Source organism: Ochotona curzoniae, unplaced genomic scaffold (genome assembly GCF_017591425.1).
Source record: "Ochotona curzoniae isolate NIBS_2020 unplaced genomic scaffold, NIBS_Ocur_1.0 contig_3644, whole genome shotgun sequence".
NCBI classification, from domain to species: Eukaryota; Metazoa; Chordata; class Mammalia; order Lagomorpha; family Ochotonidae; genus Ochotona; species Ochotona curzoniae.
In genome coordinates this window covers 13,362-21,436 of record NW_024465934.1, presented here as the reverse complement: position 1 = coordinate 21,436, position 8,075 = coordinate 13,362, and positions in this window count along the sequence as shown.

Genomic DNA, 8,075 nt, shown 5'->3' with positions numbered 1-8,075 from the left:
TATGCCCTGAGGTTCTTGCTCAAGTGGATTTGATATTTCAACAGTTATGAATCGCTGCCAATCTTGCCACTCCAAGCACTATGAGGTCCTTGAAGAATCCACTGATTGACATAGTCCATCATAGCTGAGATGGTTGGCTGACCTGTTCTATATTCTCTCTTTTCTTCGTTAGGGTTCAGAGTCCAACATTTTGATTGGGGAGATCTCCAAACAAACTTTATCTGAGTTGTACTCAAACCAGATTCTTGTATGTGCTAGCAAGTATAGGGCCCGGCACAGTCCAGATCAGCTGGTGGTTGCAATTCCTGGGTTGGTTGTGTTTTCACTCCCGACTTCCACTGGGACCAATGGGTGTTGCAGTCCAGCCTGGTTCTGCCCAGCACATACTTGGCCCTCACATAAACCAGTGGGAGCTGCAGCCTAGTTGGAGCGACCCGCAATAACCCCCACCAGGCCCGCCCCTACCCTGGTTTGCCAGTATGTGTAGCAGTAATCCAGTCTGTCCCACACCCCATTCCACCCCAGCCCCTGTCCTGGTTTTCGTGCCCTCCCATGGAATTGGTTACCCAAGATGGATGAGCCCACTATTTCCCTCCCAGGCCTCTCCCACTCCCGGATTGTGCTCTCTCCAGGTAGTTCTGTGGTTTAACTTGACAGACCTAGCCCCCAGTGCCAGCTTCTGCCAGCTGATGCTGCAGCTAAGCCCAAACAACCAACTCCCACTCTAATTTTGTTTGCACCAGTAGGAATAATCGGCCCAGCCTGGCTTTTCCCTGATCTAGTCCACATGAGGCACACAGGTGTTGTAGCCCTGCTTAGTCTGGTCTGCCCCCATCCCAGCCCACACTCTCCAGTGGGAGTAGCTGTCCAGCAAAGGAAGCCTCCCTTATTCCCCTTGCCGGCTCGTTCGCCTCCCTTCCTTGTTCTCATGCTTGCTGGTTGGGCGCTGCGGTCCCTTCTGGTACAGGCAACCTCACCTTGGCATTCCGTATTGTGCACTAGTCTTTGTTGCGACCGAACCTGGCTTGACACACACTGTTCTGATGCTTGGAATGCCAGTAGATGACGTGAACAGATTCAGCCTGGTCTTCCCCGACCCATGCCAATTGTATGCCAGTGGGAAACTTTCCATGGCCTGTTCTGGGCTGTATCCTATCATGTTTCTTGCGCTGACCTGCCGGGTCTGTGTCCTGCCAGAGCAGTTGCCCAGGCTCCTCCATCAGAACTTCTCCCAATGCCAGATTTCACGCTTACCAGTGGGTCCATGAGCCAACCCTACTCAGTCTACCTCCTGTCCTAGCAGGAACAGTGGCTTTTCCTGACTGGCCTTCAACCCAAACTGGTTCTTGCTGTTGGATGTTTCAGCCCAACCATGGTTTGTCCATACCCACATATGGCTCACATATGGCTCAGTAGGGGGTAGAGACCTTGCCTAGTTTGTCCCACATCTATCCCAGTCTTCCATGACACCAGGGGGTGTTGGGGTCCGGCCCAGTTCGGTGCATCCAATCCCAGTCCACACTTGTGCCAAGGGAGACTATAACCGTTTCCAGATCAGAACGTAGCTCCCATTCTAGGTCACACGCCCCTTGGTGGGACCTCAACCCAGCTGGGGTTGTCCCCTAGCTCCCCAACCAGGCCTATTCGCAGCCATAGATCATGCGCATGCCAGTGGTTGCTCTGACTCAGCTTGGCACAGACCCTTACCTGTCCTGACCTTTGCCTTCAACACTGTGGCTTAGCATTCCTGGCTCATGCACACCAGTACGTACAAGAGCCTAGCTCAGCATGACCTGTGCTCCGTCCTGGTCTCTAGTTTTGCTTGTGGGCTAAGGTTTGCTCAGTCCTGTTCGGTCCAGTCTGTTCCATTACTAGTTGACACATTACCCAGCCATTGGAGCTAATTTTCCCAGCTTGTCCAATCCCCAGGCCTGGACCACATGTTCACCAGTGGGAGTTACAATTTGCCAAGGGAGTTTCCCAAGTTGCTCCACTTAATCCACTCCCAGACCCAGTTCTCATACATGCCATTGGGTTTAGGCCAGTGCCCGGCGCAGTCTGGCCTTCCGTTTGGCCTTGTATGAGCTGGTGTGCGTTGCAGCCGGCCCACCCCACACCCTATTCAGAATGCACATTTGGGTGCTGCTGCCCTGACCAGTCCAGACTATTGGGGGTTCCTTTACCTGTGATTGATGGCAGGCTCCATGGTCACATCTAGTCTATCACCACCCCAACTCTTGAGCTAAGCAGTGGGGCTAGAATTTTCACAGGATGTGGCCCACACATCCCTCACAGAATCTACTCCCGGTTATGGTTCTTGAGTGCTAGTTAATGTAATGGCTTGCTTACTGTAACCCTTCTCCTGATCCATCATCATGTCAGGTAACATGATATAATTGTGCAGGACAAGCCCCAAGCCATAGCTTCTGCATGGACTGGTATTTGGTGGTCAGCATTGTTCAGTGATTGCAAGTTTTACAAAGGAAGAGTTACTGCCAATGGGAATCTTTACGAATGCTTCATGTCCTAGAAGCACAATGGGTTCAACCTGGAGCTAACTAAGCAGCGGCTCAAAGAACCAAAACCCAGAGCTCCCCGGCTGGGCGGCCAACAGGCAGAGCCTGGCACCAAATGGCATACTGGCTGCCTGGGGACAGCTTATCACGTGCACATGGTGGCTGTCTTCTGGGACCCAGGCATGAGACACCCCATCCTGAGACCCACCAGCAGCCGGAAGGCTGCTGGAAGTTTAAACTCCCAGGCCCAAGGTCGCGCCCCTCCCCAATCCCATTCACTGCCCAATGTGAGCCGCAGGTGGGCCCTGGACCTGCCCAGCCCTGGAGACCTCCCCCTTGGTGTATTCTCCCCAAAGGGAGCAGCCCTCAGAGCCCAGGCAGGCCCAGGGACAGCTTACCACGTGCACATGGTGGCTGTTGTCTAGGATACAGGCATGAGACACCCCGTTCTGAGACCCACCAGCAGCCAGCTGGGGACAGGCATACATTTAAAAAAATTAGTGATGTCTAGCTCATCAATTCTTTCAGATTATGACTTTGGGATCGAAAGAAAGCAAATCGACGTCAAAATCTAAGTCAAGAGGATTCTCTTTGAATTTTACGTTTCAACTGTGATGCCTGGGGCTGGTGTGGCACAGAAGGTTGAGCCTACACCTGCAGTGTTCTCATGCCAGATGGGTGCCAGTGTGTGTCCTGGCTGCTCCACTTTGGAACCAACTCCCTGCACTTGGGAAAGCAGCAGAACATGGGAGACCCACCTAGGAGACCTGGAGAAGCTCCTGGCTCTTTCCCAGCTCTGGTCTTTGTGGCCATTTTGGGGAATGAACCAGTACATGGAAGATATTTGTTTCTTCTCGCTCTGTAACTCTGCGTTTCAAATAAAGATAAATCTTTCTTGAAAAGAAAAGTAATCCCTTTTTTCACATTTTATTATTATTGCTGTCATTTTATGATACAGTTCCATATTCCCTTATCCCCTCCCCAATTCCCTCCCCCACCCACCTAGTTCCTTTATATCATCACTAATATATAGTTCTTCATACTCAGTCATATGTCCATCTTTTCGGGCATGGACAATGGCAGAGAGTCCTGAGTCCTATTGTCAAAATATAATATAAACTGTTTCACTGTAAGTCCATCTTTGTCTGGAAGCAGAAATGCATACCACACTGCATCCTCACATCTGGATGTTAGTCTCCATTACATGACTACTGTACATTTCCTTAAATGCAAAGTCATGATACAAAATCAACAATAGAAAGAAAAATAGAAATTTACAATGCCATGAAGTTAAATGACATGTTACTAGATATGACCATCTCCATTGCACAACTACTATGCATTCCCTTAAATGAAGAGCCACAAAACAAACTCAGCATCTGAGAGAAAAAAGAAATTAACACTACCAAGAAGTTAAACAGCATGCTATTAAATGTATAATGTGTAGCTGAAGAAGTGAAAATCAAGAACCTTCTTGAAGAAAGTGATGCCACTGCATGGTCTACGAGTCATTGAATGATTTAATCAGAAGAAAGTGTTTTGAAGAGATGAAACCAATAGAAAACAACAAAACCCATGTGATATAGTTTCCGCTGATCTTTGTTGGAGTGTGTCTCCTCCCGACAATAAACAGATGGGTTTTGTTTTTTAATCCAGTCTACTAATCTATGATGTTTGATTGAGCTTATGCCATTTACATTCAGAGTTAATTTGGTCCTGTCATTTTAGGAATGGATTGTTCATTGATTTAGTCTTCTGTTGTCATTTTACTGGGATGTTCTTCCCGTTTGCCTTTGGTTTTGGTAGGTGCTATTCCTCTTCTCTGTCAAGAGAACATCTTGAAGTATCATTTGTAGGGCAGGTTTGGAAGAGGCAATTTCTTTTAACTTTTCTTTACTCTGGAATAATTTTATTTCATTTTCAAAGATGAAAGAAAGCTTTGCTGGATATGTTATCCTAGGCCAACAATTTTTTTCTTTTAGAATCTGGAATATGTCACTCCATTCTCTTCTTGCCTGTAGAGTTTCCTGTGAGAGATCTCCTGTGAGCTTAATTGGCATTCCTTTATATGTCAATTGATTTTTTTCACATGCACATTTAAGGATCTTTTCCTTATGTTCAATTGAAGAGAGCTTGATTATCAGGTGTCTTGGTGAAGATTGCATTTGATCAAGCCTGTTGGGAGTTCTGTGTCCCTCCTGGATCTTGTTTCCCAATTCTTTCTCCAGATTAGGGAAATTTTCCTTGATTATTTCATTAAATACATTTGCAACTCAGCTTCTCTTTCTGCACCTTCCGGGACTCCCATAACTCTTATATTTGGCCTCTTAATAGTGTCTTTCAATTCTTGAATACTTTTTTTGGCCTGATCCAGCTCTGCTTCCAGCTTTTTGTTTGTTTCCCCCTGGTGACAGGAGATATGTTCCAATTCTGAGATTTTTTTCTTCTGCTTGCTTCATTCTATTTTGGAGACTCTCCACTGTACTTGTAATTTGCTCTACTGTGTTCTTAATTTCTGATATCCCAGCCTTGATTTGCTTTACTGCTTCCTTAAATTCTTTGAACTCTTGCATGAGCTTCTCATTTTTGACCAGAATCTTTAAAATGAGTCTTATGGATTCTGTGTCCCCCATTTTCTCGATGTCTTCCTTAGTGAACTCTGAGGTTGGCCAAAGGATTTTGCTCCTTTGCAGGGGAGTTTTCAGTAAGATTCATTGTGCCTTTGTCTCTTCTTTTGCTCTTGATCATTGTACTTCTAGTTAGCAGAGTCTTCTTCTTGGGGCAGGTCCTAAGCTGTGTCACCCACAGGTCTACAATGCGATTTTACTTATTACAGTTGGTACACCACTTTTTTGCTTTGCAGCCACTTGTGCCACAACCTCCAGCGAGTTCCAGGCCTGGATTCTTATGTCAGATATCCACCGTGATCTCCACAGCCCCAGCTCTTGGCTCACCGCTCTCCACCTCCTGTGATACTGTGCTGAGGCTGCACCAGTGTCTCTGCAACCTTTCTCCCTCTTCCGGTTGGAGTGGGTTCCAGGATTTGAGACACCAGGTGTACTATCTAGTTAGGTTGTTGGTGGTGCTGATCTTGTCGGAACTTGTTGGACGTTAGGTCTGGATGCCACACTGACCTATTTTGACCGGTACGATGCCACAGTCGGTATTATTTTCCTGCGGGACCTCAGTGAGTTCTCACGAGCTCAGCCCAAGCGCAGTTCACTGTTTTCACTTGCAGTCCCAAAGCTATTGCCACAGTGCACAAAATGGCGCCCGACGTGCTACCACAACAGTTCTTGATCTGCTGGCTGACAGATCCGAGGGTTACCCAGACCTGCCCTGGATGGAACCTGTAGAATGCCACGTCATTGCAGTTCACTGAGTCAGAAATGAGCTCACTCCCTCTTAGAGCATGCTCAGTCCTTTCCCTTGCCCTTTCCTCCTTACGCAAAATGGTGCCCAATTCAGCTCTAGGGGGCTGACTGGGCTATGAAATTCACTCTTCTCACACCACCTGAGATTTATTGCTCTGTCTCTGCTCCTGGCCAAATCAAACGGACCAGCAGGACAGATAGTTCCCTGTCTGGGTTCACCTGGTGAGCACCCAGTGAAAGTCCCTTCCCACCTGGTTGCTGGTGGAGTTCAGGCTGCTAGTGGAGTTCAGATCGCCGTGCTGGAGTATCAGTCACTGCAACACCACACTGCTGTGCCCGCTGCTTTCCTGTGTCTGTCAGTCTCCAGGTACCCCTCTGCTGTTGTACTCACCTTTCCTATTTCCTGAAAAATGTCCTCTCTGCTTCATCCTGATTAAATGTTTCTCCATCCGTTTAAACGTGTCCTTACCCATTCCGCCATTTTGATTCTTCAAGTAATCCCTTCTGAGCTGTTTTCACAGTGGCACCAGTTCTGTCTGCATTCATGTGCTGTGTGTGGATGCTCTGTTCATTTCCTTGCATTGACTACTGGAGAACAAGAACACGAGATAGACATTCCAGGGTCAGGTGGAGGTGTCAGAATCCTGGAGGTCAGAAGCCTGCCTGGGTGGCAGAGGCTTAGAGACCTGTCAGCACAGAGAGTGACACTGGAGCTGGGACCAGAACGAGGCTACCCAAGAACTGACCTGCAGTCGCTTCCACCTTTCAAGGTCAGGGGTGGGAGGGAACCTGCGGAAGAAAATGAGAAAGTGGCAGCTGGGAAGGTGGGAATCCAGGAGGCTGCCTAACTGTGTGTCCAGCTGCCCCTCATTTCTCTATAACTCAGTGGCCCCTGGCACCCTATCAGGAGGGAGCCCAGGAGAAGAAGCAGGTAGTGCAAACTGCATGGCTCCAGGCCAGCATGGAGGGGTGCACTCAACAGGTGGGGAGCTTCTGGGTGCCAGTGTTTGCCAGCCTAGAGTTGGGTTTCACCAGAAGCAAGTTAAAAGGGCTCTGTGCAGCCAGGCCCTGGCCCTGCTGCTTGGGCTGAAGTCACACAGACACCGCACGACCGCAAGACCCTGGCAGCCCTGTCTTCCTTCCTACAAGCCTTCCATTCATCTGGAGCCAAGCATCCGGTTGCTGGTTCGCTGTCTTGGGGAGGCTGGAGTCTTGGGGTGGGAGGGTGAGGGCAGGTGGTGGTGCGGTGGGGGAAGGTGCCTCAATGGATTCCAAGGAATGAGCCGGTAGCAGGCAGAGTCACATGAGTGGTGCACCTTTGTCCCCCGCACAAGGACACCCCACATGCCCTGCAGCTAGACAGGTCTGGAAGCTCTTGGGGAGGTAACGGGGTGGGTGCCCATCGGGTCCCTTTGAGCAAGCCCTTGTCAGTGACTTACCTCGGAGGGGGCATTTCCAGAGCTACTCATAGGGAGGCATGCCATTTTTCCTGCCAGATGTAAGGACGGAATACCATGAGGAATGTATGTGGGAGATGGATAGTAGAGCTGCCAACCCTTGTGCCATGGATGGGTTTGTGTCGCAGTCGGAGACAATGGGTCTGCACTCACCCAGAGCTTATCTCCTGACTTATAGTACAGCCTGGGGGCTGCAGGGCAAGACTTAACAGGTGCCAGGATGATGTGGGTTTGTGCACAGAGCTCTGTCTGGGTGGGCCCAGGCCTGGTCTGCTCTTGTGGGGGGATGCCACAGCAGTCGGGAGACCCCGCATTGTCACTGCTCTGTGGCTTGGGACCACTGCGAGCTCCCCGTGTTCTCTGGTGATGTTGGGAAGCAGGGTCTGGGAGCACCTGCCACGGATGACCCTTGCCTTGGAGGCATATTTCTGAGTGAATCATAAGGGTTACAGGGGAAACTGATGTTGGTCAAGGAGAGCTCTGTATCCTGCTCCCTGCAGGCATGTGATGTGTGACAGGTGATGCGGTGCTGCAGGGCTGGAGCCGGGTCCTTGGAATCACAGTGGCTCCCTCTGCACTACAGGAAGCTTCATCCAGTGCCTACCTTCTCTGCTCACCCTCCCACCTCCCTGGCCTTTCCATCCTCCTTTTGAAATCTGGAGGTGGTATTGCAGCCTGGACTATAAGGCACCTGCTGAAGAGTTACTCATTTCCCCGCAGTTGTCCAT